Source organism: Schistocerca piceifrons, chromosome X (genome assembly GCF_021461385.2).
Source record: "Schistocerca piceifrons isolate TAMUIC-IGC-003096 chromosome X, iqSchPice1.1, whole genome shotgun sequence".
Taxonomy (NCBI): Eukaryota; Metazoa; Arthropoda; class Insecta; order Orthoptera; family Acrididae; genus Schistocerca; species Schistocerca piceifrons.
The window spans coordinates 253,387,093-253,401,289 of NC_060149.1; the positions used below are offsets into that span (position 1 = coordinate 253,387,093).

The following is a 14,197-nucleotide window of genomic DNA, read 5'->3' on the forward strand; positions in this document are numbered from 1 at the left end:
TTAGATATTAATAAATTCCTCTTTTCGGGGCTGTTTGCCATAGACAGTCTGCATTGTCTCGTAGTTAAAATCGTGTAGTTTTGGCACCCGATTCACAATGGAAGTGAAAAAAAATGAACGTCAGTATTTATAGGCGAGGGGAACTCAAGGACGAGACTGACACCTCTGGATGTCGCTAGCCAGCTGTTTCAGGGCGCGAGGCGCACAAGATCGAGAAAGTGCGACAGCTTTACTATAATTGCAGCGATCGTCGAAGGAGACTGTGTCTTTACGGGATGTGCGACACGCACAAAAATGTCGTCGTCTACGGCAGTGCTCCACGCGACAGACCGTCCAACAACAAAGAAGCGTTCACACGGTAGGGTTTAGTCGTCTGCTCCGCATGTCTGCTGCAGTTATCAACTTCCAGCAAGCGGATCGACGGCTTCAGTTCATTTTTCGAGACTATCAGCTATTTTATGTCCTTTTGTAAGATTGCTATGCTTACTTGTACTTTAAACGGTCACCGTCTACATCTACATCTACATGATTACTCTGCTACTCACAATAAAGTGCCTTGCAGAGGGTTCAATGAACCACCTTCAAGCTGTCTCTCTATCTTTCCACTCTAGAACGGCACGCGGGAAAGACGAGCATTTAAATTTTTCTGTGCGAGCTCCGATTTCTCTTATTTTATCGTGATAATCATTTCTCCCTATGTAGCCGGCCGCAGTTGTCTAGCGGTTCTAGGCGCTCAGTCAGGAATCGTGCGACTGCTACGGTCGCAGGTTCGAATCCTGCCTCGGGCATGGATGTGTGTGATGTCCTTAGGTTAGTTAGGTTTAAGTAGTTCTAAGTTCTAGGGGACTGATGACCACAGATGTTAAGTCCCATAGTGCTCAGAGCCATTTGGACCATTTCTCCCTATGTAGGTGGGTGCCAACAGAATGTTTTCGCAATCGGAGAAGAAAACTGGTGACTGAAATTTCATGAGAAGATCCCGTCGCAACGAAAAACGCCTTTGTTTTAATGACTGCCACTCCAATTCACGTATCATGTCTGTGACACTATCTCCCATATTTCGCGACAATACGAAACGAGCTGCCCTTCTTTGTACTTTTTCGATGCCATCCGTCAGTCCCATCTGATGCGGATCCCACACCCCACAGCAATACTCCAGAATAGGGCGAACAAGCGTGGTGTAAGCAGTCTCTTTAGTAGACTTGTTGCACCTTCTAAGTGTTCTGCCAATGAATCGCAGTCTTTGGTTTGCTCGACCCACAATATTATCTATGTGGTCGTTCCAGTTTATGTTATTTGTAATTGTAATCCCTAAGTACTTAGCTGAATTTACAGCGTTCAGATTTGTGTGACTTATCGTGTAATCGAAATTTAGCTGATTTCTTTTAGTACTCACGTGAATAACTTCACACTTTTCTTTATTCAGGGTCAATTGCCACTTTTCGCACCATACAGATATCTTATCTAAATCATTTTGCAAGTCGTTTTGATCATCTGATGACTTTACAAGACGGTAAATGACAGCATCATTTGCAAACAATCTAAGACGGCTACTCAGATCGTCTCCTATGTCGTTAATATAGATGCTGTATTTAATGATTTTCTTGCTGTTTGTATGAAACTAAGTAGCTCACATATGTAAAAATCCACATTATAAAAGCCATTTAAATATTTTCAGAACAATAACAGAATAGTGAAGAAGTTTCTATGAAAGTATGTTTATACATGCACCTGTAACTGACATATAGCTTTAAATAATGCCCACCGAAAATAGCACATGTTTCACCAGAACTACTCATCAGACGAACAAATGATGTTCCATGGAGCAGCTGCACAATTCACAAAGAACTTCGCTCTGTTTGTCAGCTGGGCTCCCCACTTAGCCGTCTGCACATGCGCCAAGCATCTTCATACGCGTCAGAATACAATCCCTCCTATTCCGTCTACAAACGATTGTATGCGGGAATCTTGTGCAACTGGCCCCGTCTACACCGTAGACGCCGGAGGAACCTGTGCATCGTGAGTAATCTTACAACATCGCACTTCCCGTGAAGAACGGGCCTGAGGCTCTGTTAAAATTGAAAGCAAATGTAAGACTTGGTGTGATTTCATTTCTTTTTATTTCTGGTAATTATTTGATATGCACAGTTCTGACTGCTACTTGGCGCTGACGAGTAGCTACCAAACTGATCGTTTAGTGACGGATACGGACTGAGTCGAAGCATTCCACTCTGCTGCAGCGCGCAGGTCTGTTGTAATCTTCTCAGGATGTCTACTGTTGTGACTTGGCAATACAGCCAAGCCACTAGGAGGTGAAGCCGAAAGGCACGCGTTTAAGCTCACGCAGGCTGGCGTGAGGTCTGGAACAGTTAAAGGATTTGAGTCTAGCAAATAAAGTACGTAGCTGTGGGAATACTTAACTTTAATCCATAATTGTTGAACATCGGTCTGACGGTGCATGCATCACAAGATAAATAGCAATTGATAATGGCGCCTTGCTAGGTCGTAGCAAATGACGTAGCTGAAGGCTATGCTAACTATCGTCTCGGCAAATGAGAGCGTAATTTGTCAGTGAACCATCGCTAGCAAAGTCGGCTGTACAACTGGGGCGAGTGCTAGGAAGTCTCTATAGACCTGCCGTGTGGCGGCGCTCGGTCTGCAATCACTGACAGTGGCGACACGCGGGTCCGACGTATACTACCGGACCGCGGCCGATTTAAAGGCTACCACCTAGCAAGTGTGGTGTCTGGCGGTGACACCACATCTACGAACCACAATTTACAAGATCGGTTACCAGCTGGTGTTGTTGACTGCAGGCGATCGCTATGTGGCAGATCAACAATGTTATGTGTATCAGGATAGCAGCTGAATGTTCGAATGATGTCAGTGTGGTCTAGGTAAAGATGACAGGCAACTTCCCGCGCTGACAACCGTTCTTCACATAAAGTGACATTGCGCGTTCGGTCAAAGCTTTAAATTATGCCGCGATATACACTGAAGCGCCAAGTCGTGTGTATTCAAATACAGAGATATATAAAAAGGCACAATACGGCGCTGCCTTCGGCAACGCCTATATAAGACAACAAGTGTCTGGCGCAGTTCTTAGATCGGTTACTACAGCTACAATGGCAGGTTATCAAGATTTAAGTGTGTTTGAACGTGGTGTTATAGACGGCGCACGAGCGATGGAACACGGCATCTCCGAGGTAGCAAAGAAGTGGGGGTTTTCCCGTACGTACGACCATTTCACGAGTGTACCGTGAATATCAGGAATCCCGTAAAATATCAAATCTCCGACATTGCTGACGCCGAAAAAAGATCCTGCAAGAATGGGACCAACAACGACTGAAGAGAATCGTTCAACGTGACATAAGTGCAATACTTCTGCAAATTGCTGCAGATTTCAGTGCTGAGCCATCAACAAGTGTCACCGTGCGAACAATTCAACGGAACATCATCAATATGGGGTTAAGGAGCCGAAAGCCCACTGTGTACCCGTGATGACTGCATGACACAAAGCTTTACGCCACGCCTGGGCCCGTCAAAACCGACATTGGTCTGTTGATGACTGGAAACATGCTGCCTGGTCGGACGAGTCTCGTTTCAAATTGTATCGAGTGGATGGACGTGTACGGGTATGGAGACAACCTCATGAATCCATGGACGCTGCATGTCAGAAGGGGACTGTTTGAGCTGGTGGAGACTCTGTAATGGTGTGGAGCGTGTGTAGTCGGAGTGATGTGGGACCCCGGAGATGTCCAGATACGACTATGACAGGTAACACGTACGTAAGCATTCTGTCTGATCACCTGCATCCATTCATGTCCATTGTGCATCTCGACGGACTTGAGCAATTCCAGCAAGACAATGCGACATCCCACATGTCCGGAACTGCTACAAAGTGGCTCCAGGAACACTCTCCTAGTGTAAACACATCCGCTGGCAACCAAACTCCCCAGACATGAACAGTATTGAGCATATCCGGGATGCACTGCAACGTGCTGTTCAGAAGAGATCTCCACCCCTCGTACCCTTACGAATTTATGGACAGCCCTGCAGGATTCATGGTGTCAGTTTCCTTCAGCACTACTCCAGACATTAGTCGAGTCCATGCCACGTCGTGTTCCGGCGCTTCTGCGTGCTCAAGGGGTCCCTACACGATATTAGACGGGTGTACCAGTTTCTTTGGTTCTTCTGTGTTGACAGTCTGAACAGCGTACACAAGCCACATTGTCCCCTTCATCATTGGGGACCTAGCGTGCTCTACTAAACAGCACTGAATATACAAGTTGCCTTTTTCTTCCATTACGCAAGTGGCTCTATGCAGAGATTTTTTGTGGTCAGAAGATTATTGAGAAAGAGGTTTCTAATCAAAAGTATACGGACACCCCTATGTAATTCCGGAATTGACCACTAGATGTCACGATAGGCGAACCCGCCAGTATAAAAAGAACTGAGGACTACTGTGTTGTCAGTAGAGAAGCAGTCAGAATTGGTCGGTCAGGAAACGCAGTAACTTCGTACGTGGACCAATCATTGGATGTCACCTGAGAAACAAGTCCATTAGGGACATTTCAGTTCTTCTCAAGATGTCCAAGTCACCTTCTGCTGATGTGACTGTGATGTGGAAACAAGAAGGAACAACCACATCTACATAAAGGTAAGGCAAACCTCATATACTGAGGTACAGGGATCTGACGAGGGTCGTTGTAAAAAGTTGCGTGAGATCATCGGAAGGAGTATCAAAGTGCTACCAGCATTCCAGCTAGCACAATAACTGTGCGTATGGAGTTAAAAAGAATGGGATACAATGGTGGAGCAGTCCCTCGTAAGCGATATATTTCAGTAGCCAATGCTAAGTGACAGTTGAGGTGATGTAAAGAGCAACGCCATTTGACAGTGGATGGCTGGAAACGAGAGATTTGAGGAGACGAATCACAGTATAACCTGAGGCAATCCGATGGATCGGTTTCGGTTTGGCGAATGGCTCGAGGGCAGTGAAGTCCGGCGCAGGTGATGGTATGATATGGAGGTGTTTTTCGTGGTTAGGGAGTGATCCTCTTATTTCACTTAAGGAAATTCTAAATCCAGAATGATACGAACACACTTTACGGCATTGTGAACTAATTGCAACAGAGAAACAGTTTGTCTTTGCAAATTTAAATACGGTATATTTTTTTCCAGTCGACGGAGTCAGTGCTTCGCTCTACAAACCAGTTCATATTGGCAGTTAAACTTTTTCAGATCGGATTCTGATTAAGTTACACACCGGTGAAAACGACATGTCAAGGGAGATTTACACATGATAGGTCGAACCATTCTCTTTTTCGGATTTAACGACTTGTCTTATCACGTGTGTGTGTGTGTGTGTGGTCGAACCATTCTCTTTTTCGGATTTAACGACTTGTCTATAGCGTGTGCGTGTGCGTGTGTGTGTGTGTGTGTGTGTGTGTGTGTGTGTGTGTGTCTGTGTGTGTGTGTTTGTAAAAAAACGCCAGAAATATCATAAAAGAGCCATAAAACCCGACTTCGCTTTAAGCTTGAGACCTTTGCATCGTGCTGTATGATTACATTGACTGAGCCATCAAGCCGCAACGCTGCACAAGGAGAGGATTATGTACAAGTGGTATGGGTTGTTGGATGAGAAAAGCATGGGACAGAGCCCTAGGCGTTCTTCCTCGCATGTAAAGAACTGGCTGCCAAAAAAACTTGACTTGCAGGGTCCAGTCTCAGATTTAAAAGGACGATTAAGGCTTAACGCTCTGTAGACGACGTAGTCCGTAGAGATGGAATACAAGCTTGGGTGGAAGAGAATGGATAAGGAAATCGGTCTCGTCCATTTCATTTCAAAGGAATCAGCTATCTTCGCAAAAGCGTGGTAGATCGTATGTCATTTGGAAGTATAATACTTTATCTAATGAAGTGACAGCTATGGAACAAAGACGTCTTGGCACCTAAAACCTGTTTGGTAAACCATACATTGGAGAGCACATTTGGGCCTAACCTGGCAGGTGGTATCTTGCTTATGGAAACCTAAGCGAGACATATGATGAAACTTATTGCAAGGCAGGAAACACACCAACCGGCAAAAATCTTACGATTTACAATAACGGGAAAAAAACCATTGGCATGACTGGTGCATGAACCAGATTCCTCCTAAGTAACAGTCCCGTGTTTTAGAGCTGTGCTGTCCACTGGTCTGAATAAAAGTTTTTCTTATGTTCCAGTATCGCATGTTATGTTCGATACACGAAACGATGTGCCATCCAGCCTCCCGCCAATCACGTAAGCCAGATGGAAGCGGCAAACAAACTCATTTTCAGCCAAAATAGGTCTTTACAGTTGCCAAAACGATTAAAACTGTATGCAAAACGGGATTCGGGTGCCAATACAGCACATGCCACTGGCAGAAGAAACATCTTATTCCACTTCCAACTCGTCACAGACCCAGTGCACTCATACAAAAAGTCCGATCTTTACTCGCATAGTGTTTGCTTATTATTGACTGATGACTCAGGAAGTATTGTTTCAAACACATTTTGTACAATCTTACATTATTTACGTGAGAAATAACATTTCATAATAAACACAAACACTCTTCGAAGTGATGTGGCGTCAAATCACCGGACGAATCTCCTGACCGGTGTTAACGCGTCATTCGACAGGTTACTCTGGGAAGTCCTTGACCGATGCAAGTCAGGCTTCGCGCAACATTGCCATGCATGTGGCACATCAGTGGTCTGCATTTTACGGTTGTTTTCTTTTCAGGTCTGTCGCGCCACGACCAATCTATTAAATCCCATCTTCACACGAGATACAATAGTTTTTAACACCTGTTTCTGGCGAAGTCATGAAACCTAAAGTACTAAACCCTCGTAGAGTTTACGATTACGGTTGGCGATTCTCGCCAATCTGGATTGTCAGTACAGGATGTGAAACAGGACATTTTGTACTTATTTGTTTGTGACATACTAGTTCATAAACTATAAATTATGGCTTCATATGAATAAAATACGGAGCAGTAAAATTTACGATGGTTTTCTAACAATACAACTTTTTCTCCCCTTCAGTGTTCTAGCGTTAAAGATAACCGAAATCGTGAAAATGCTGGAGCACGTCAAAGGAACAGATTAGTATTGCTGCTAGAATAACACTAAGATTTCTGAAAGTCGCAGTCAGATATCTATGAAAACTACAGGGTGTTTCAAAAAGATTCAGCTGATTTCACAATGTTGTATGCGCATGCATGTAAAAGATAAACCCTTGTAAAATCTAATGGTTCTCTTGAAAATAAAAACTTCGTTGTCCTATGCGTAAGTTAAATTTCACGTCAACTTTCTATCTTCATACATTGAGTAGATATAGCTTTGTGAAATCGAATAAATCTTTTCGGAGCACGTCACACCTACCAATGGCTTCAAAGTGGTAACCGAGCTGTAGAAATAAGGCGAGTGTCAAGAAAAATGCCACGGCTCTGTCGTGATGTGGCCATAATATCTTTCTCTGTGGCATCATCGTATAAAAGTCAATCTGAGATAAGCCGCATCACCTGTGTAATAATGCTCAACCTTTCGAGGAGTATCTTTAACTCTACAGCACTAAGGGGGGCGGGGGGGGGGGGGGGAGTTAGTAAAAAATTGCAAATCTTTCTGCTACATATTTTATACAAAGGAAGTCATAATTTATCGTTTATGCACCACAAAACATGTAAGTACAAAATGTCCTGTTTTACACCCTGTACTGACAATACTAGATTGGCGGTTTGGACCACAGAAAAAACCCATATTCGTGGACTGACGCAATCATTCACCAGTTACACAAGAAAGGGAAGTAAACAAATCTTAATAACTACAGAGACCTATCACTTCTTCCGGCTGCATACAAGATACTCTCAAAAGCACTACGGAATATAGTCGTCACAGAAATCTGCAACGAGGAGACTACCAAACAGGATTCAGGACAGTACCGTCATGCGCAGAACAGATCTTCAGCATTTCGACCACGATCAAAACCAAAAATAGTAGATGGAGATAAGAAGGTGATCTTGACATTTGTTGATATTAAGAACGCGTGTGACTATGGACAGAGACACATTTATAGAAGTGGTGAAAGAGTTTCGAATAGATAACAAGACAAGAATGTCTGTACAGCAAACTCAGACGAAGACAATCACAAGGTAAATTGGCACTTCCTGGCAGATTAAAACTGTGTGCTGGACCGAGACTCGAACTTGGGGCCTTTGCCTTTGCTCATATCAGCACACACTCTGCTGCAAAGTGAAAATTGCATTGTGGAAACAAGGTACATTCTTGGGAGAACTAGCTGAACAAGCTGAAATCAAAGCAGGAATAAGACAAGGAGTTCTATTTAATTGTATCGTTGAAAAGGTAATCCAAGAATGGCGGAAAGAAATGAGGCGACACAATATCCCAAACTTAATCCAATTACGTTATCAAAAGACTGGCTTTAATTTCGAATGCCTCACTTCCGGACATGATCTAGTATTATTGCGGGAAGTCTGGACTTTGCAACCAAACAAATAGAAGTCATAAAAGAATCAGCAGAGAAGACAGAGTTGCAAATTTGTTTTAGGAAGACAGAGTACACGAATATAGCTGCAAAAGATCCAGCGTGGACAATGAAAACAGTATGCCGTGAAATCAAAAGAATACAGAAGTACCTAGGCGAGATTCTCGCCGCAATCAACAATGAGAAGGCAGCAATCGAAGAAAGAGCCAGAAAGACGGACACAGCATTCGAACTATGCCAGAACACTTACAAATGCCTGTATTATCACGCCGAATTCAGACACTGCAGTACCATAGATAAACCTGAATGTTTATAGACAGCAGAGACAATTGTCAGAAACAGGCTCTCAGAAATAGAGAAGAAAAGAAATTTGTAAGGAAGACCTTGGGGCCAAAACATGTAACAGCAGATGAATTTATATTTCATTTGAGAGCAAACACGGAATCACATGAAAAATCCGAAACAAATCTCAACCACAATAAATAAAAAGAAGGCTTACTTTCTATGGGCGCATTAAAAGAATGAAAGCCGAAAAGGTTGCAACTATGATATTGACTTTCCTATAGAACAGATAGACTCAAATTCCGTGTGTGAAAGGAGTATGTCAGGATCTAGGAAAGTGTGGGATGAGTAAAGAAAAATTTAGGAAAAGGAAAGAGGTTCAGAACAAAAATAATGGAAGTGGTGAATCTAACCACGAGAAAGCAAGAAAACGCTAAGAGCGTCCTCAGAAGAAGAGCGAACAAGAAGGAGTAATAGAACGAAGGAATACTAGCGACAGAGAAATGAACTCACAAAGTGAAGGCAATTGTGGAATCATAGCCCATAGGAAGACGATATGATCAAATAATGTAAAAAAAGAAATGGGCACTAGAGTAGAGACTTCAGAGGTGCACACTAGTAACGCAGAAGAGTTACCTAAGGTTGCGACATGATAAGTTCGATGAAACGAGTTGCGACCTTCGGTTTGCAGCGGTAAGCCAAGTGCAGGGTCTCGCGACGGGCGAGGCGGCGGCGCGTTAGCTCAAGCTACAACTGCAGCTGAGTGCTGACTTACTTGTTCGGCGCTGCTGGTTCTGCCGCACTAGCACCTCGACGTGCCGGTGCTCCCTTTTTGCACGGGCCGTCACTTCATTAGCTATAGTGGCGAAGCGGTACCCGTCTTCCTGCCCAGTCACAACTCGCGGGCCATCGCCAAGGCCAAGCGATATGCCGTGCAAAAGTGGCGCCACCGCACGGCTGCTGAGAACGACGTGGCGGCGGCGCGCGCGGCTCGCGACTGGAGGGACGGGACAGCCAACCCTCCCCGCCGAGACGCGCGTAATCTACCCGTGCGTGAGAGAAAGCCGATGCTAGAAAGCTACCCGAGCATACCAAAAAATGATTCTTCACTTTCCCGACTGCGGGGAACACTTGAACATACGAGTGTGACGGGGGACTGAAGTATGTGTGCAATGCCCACATGTTTCTCAGCAACTGTGACGATGTGGAGCGGGAAGAGAGGCTCCCATTGTCCACATTGTAAGTTACTTCGTGACTGGCCCACTCATATCTTTTGCAAAAAAACCGAAGAGGATGAAAGCACAGAAGGTTGCAGTTTCTTTCATCAGCATCAGTTACTGTTACTATTATTATCATCATTATTATTATTTCATCATGGTCTAGGCCAGTGATTCAAAATCTGGGTGTCATTATCCAATTTCGGGGCTGGAGAAATGTAGTTGTTTGATGGGTAGAAACAAAAGGAATGAATCGCGTTTCGGGCACGAAACTAACTTGATTTTAGAAGAATATTACTGTTATCACTGTTTGGAAAAGACAGTAACACTGGCTACATATGTTACCAATAATTACATTTTTTTCAAATACTAGCATTAACGTATGACACAATGTGGTTGAGTGTAAGGTTGTGAAACGAATGTATGAACATCTTCCTCACATACTTTGTTCCATACATTTAAAAATAAATTTGAGATATACATACTGAAGAGCCAATGAACCTGGTACACCTGCCTAATATCGTGTAGGGCCCCCGCGAGCACGCAGAACTGCCGCAACATGACGTGGCATGGACTCGACTAATGTCTGAAGTAGTGCTGAAGGGAATTCACACCATGAACCCTACAGGGCTGTCCATAAATCTGTAAGAGTACGACGGGGTGGAGATCTCTTCTGAACAGCACGTTGCAGTGCATCCCACATATGCTCAATAATGTTCATGTCTGGGGAGTTTGGTTGCCAGCGGAAGTGTTTGCCTTCAAAAGAGTATTCGTGAGCCACTCTGTAGCAATTCTGGGGGTGTGGGATGTCGCATTGTCCTGCTGTCTGTCGGAATGCGCAATGGACATGAATGGATGCAGGTGATCAGAAAGGATGCTTACGTAAGTGTCACCTGTCAGAGCCGTATCTAGACGCATCAGGGGTCCCACATCACTCCAACTGCACACCCTCCACACCATTACAGGGCCTCCACCAGCCTGAACAGTCCCCTGCTGACATGCAGCGTCCATGGGTTCATGAGGTTGTCTCCATACCCGTACACGTCCATCTGCTCGATACAATTTGAAACGAGACTTCTTCGACCAGGCAACATGTTTCTAGGCATCAACAGACCGATGTCGGTGTTTACGGGCCCAGGCGAGGCGTAAGGCCTTGTGTCGTGCAGTTATCAAGGGTAAACGGGTGGGCCTTCGGCCCCGAAAGCCCATATCAATTATGTTCCGTTGTATGGTTCGCACGCTGATACTTGTTGATGGCCCAGCACTGAAATCTGCAGCAGCTTGCGGAAGTGTTGCACTTCTGTCACGTTGAACAATTCTCGTTGGTCGATTCGTTGGTCCCATTCGTGCAGGATCTTTTTCCGGCGTCAGCGATGTCGGAGATTTGATGTTTTACGGGATTCCTGATATTCAAGGTACATTCGTATATGGTCGTGCGGGAAAACCCCCACTTCATTGCTACCTTGGAGATGCTCTGTTCCATCGCTCGTGCGGCGACTATAACACCACGTTCAAACTCACTTAAATCTTGATAACCTGCCTTTATAGCAGCAGTAACCGATCTAAGAACTGCGCCAGACACTTGTCTTATATAGTCATTGCCGACCGCAGTGCCGTATTCTGCCTGTTTATATATCTCTGTATTTGAATAAGCAGGCCTATACCAGTTTCTTTGCCGTATGGTGAAATATTTCATGAAAATGCCGTCACCGAAATAGCTACATCATTCACTTCGTAACATTAAACGATTAATTGACGGAAAAACAAAACAGTATTCTTGCGATGGCTACTATACTGTTGTAGCCGCTACACTTAGTATTGCTATTATTATTATTGTTATTATTATTATTATTATTGCTGTTATTAGTGGCAGTGGTCAAACACAAAGGATTGGTAGTCTGCATCTCCCCGTTTCTGCAGTTCAGCAATAAGGAGTCCAGCAGTCAACTGATTTACAAACCAGCATGTTCAAGAATAGTGCACACATTTTAATTTGTTTGATTTTAAATCGGAACTCATGGTGTGGTTGAAGAGAGTGTCGCTAGGGAGAGGAGTGGTGCAGAGGAAACAAGTTGTGTAACAAATGTCTGTGCCCTCAATATGAATAGTTAGCTTTGTTTTCTGAGAAGGAGCTGCAGGTAGCACTCGAGATGCACTGAAAGTTTGGAAGCCACTGATCTACGCGAGTATCCAACCATCTTTTTCTTGGCCTTCCTATGAATCTCGTGCCTAAATATCTGAAGTATAAGGTTTCATTTGGTAGTCTCGAATCTGGCATTCTTTGTGGATTTGATTTTCTCACATACTTCGTTTCTTAGCCTACAAAATCTTGTGCAGCCCTTCCCTCCTCTTAGAAATTTAATTTCTTTTGCTTCAGTTCCATTGTTATTCACGTTGGAGCCCTACTGGACCATGCGATGTACAGCAAGGGACATTCTCAGAGTTTTATTTTAACATTTTTTTGGTGCCCGTATTCCTTTCGTTCTCTCATAATGGTCTCTTTTCCGCTCGTCACACCATGTCGTGACGATCTTCTTGGGATTTCCTGCCAGAAATACCGCAACAGCTTGGTCTGACTATCGGAAAAGAAACCATTCTGGGAGAATGAAAGTGTTGTGGTTGACAAAGAAAAGCTGAAACAAAACTCTGAAAATGTCCCTTGCGGCAGACGGGCAGACAAGCCGTCGCTTGCGTGTCGACCACATGTTTTGCTTCGTATACAACTTCAACAGATGTTTTGAGTCTTCCACTTCCTGCACAGGCTTCCAAAGAGTCTGCGCTACAAACTATGTATCGTAGCTTTCAACAAGAAACAAGACATCCGGTTGGGTTTTTACATCTAATACGCCGCATTGAACGATAGTAGTGCAAAGCTGAACGCGCTCGAAGTTCTGATAATCCAACTTCACTTCAAGAGTTTTATCTCGCGAAGATAACATGCCTTACCTCAAGAGCTTTATTTAATTCGCGCGAACAAACGTTAAATTCTGAAGTACAATGTCAGTATTTAGTGCACCAGAAAATACGCCCTTCGGTGCAAAAGTTGCATTGTAAACTAGGGTTACTAAAGTCAAGGGACAGCGTTGTGCACATATACAAATGGCGGTACTATCGCGTACGCAAAGTATAAACGGGCAGTACATTGGCGGAGCTGTTATTTGTACTCAGATGATTCATGTGAAAATGTTTCCAACGTGATTATAGACGCAGGACAAGAATTGACAGACTTTGAACGCGGAATGGTAGTTGGAACTAGACGCTTGGAACATTCCATTTTAGAAATCGTTGGGGAATTCTGTATTCCGATATCCACACTATCAAGACTGTGACGAGAATACCAAATTTCAGGCATTACCTCCCATCGTGGACAACGCAGTGGCCGACGGCCGTCACTTAACGACCGAGAGCAGCGGCGTTTGGGTAGAGTTGTCAGTGCTAACAGACAAGCAACAGTGTGTGAAATAACCGCAGAAATCCATGTGAAACGTACGACGAACGTATCCGATAGGACAGCGCGGCAAAATCTGGCGTGAATGGGCTATGGCAGCAGACCACCAACACGAGTGCCTTTGCTAACAGCACATCATCGCCTACAGCGCCTCTCCTGGGCTCATGGCCATATCGGTTGAACACTAGACGACTGGAAAACCGTGGCCTGGTCATATAAGTCCCGATTTCAGTTGGTAAGATCTGAGGGTAGGGTTCGAGTGTGGCGCAGACCCCAGGAAGCCACGGACCCAAGACGTCAACAAGGCACTCTGCAAGCTGGTGGTGGCTCCATAGTGGTGTGGGCTGTGTTTACATGGATCATTGACTGGAAATGGTTATGTTCGGCTATTTGGAGGCCATTTGCAGACATTCATGGACTGCATGTTCCCAAACAACGATGGAATGCTTATGGATGACATTGCACCATGTCTCCGAACCTCAATGATACGTGGTTAGTTTGAAGAACATTCTGGACAAATTGAGTGAATGATTTGGCCACCGATCGAACATTTATGGTACATAAGCGAGAGATCAGTCTGTGCACAGAATCCTACACCTGCAACTCTTTCGCAGTTACGGACGGCTGTGGAGGCACCATGGTTCAGTATTTATGCAGGGGATTTCCAACGGCTTGTTGAGTCCATGTCACGTAGGGTTGCTGCGCTGCGCTGGGCAAAAGA

The 14,197-nt window shown here is 44.5% G+C and overlaps 1 protein-coding gene across 3 annotated transcripts in view; it reads right to left on the reverse strand.

The window, feature by feature from the left end:
* The window catches only part of LOC124723194 (glucose-6-phosphate 1-dehydrogenase), a 303,988-nt gene that overhangs the window by 116,807 nt on the left and 172,984 nt on the right, over nucleotides 1-14,197 (reverse strand). The window contains exon 1 of one of the 3 annotated variants that reach the window (XM_047248388.1): nucleotides 9,587-9,747. The exons of the other annotated variants lie outside the window; for them this stretch is intronic. The gene's annotated coding sequence lies outside the window, so the exon portion shown is untranslated. Of the gene's footprint in view, nucleotides 1-9,586; nucleotides 9,748-14,197 lie in introns of those variants that run through there. 3 annotated transcript variants of the gene reach the window in all.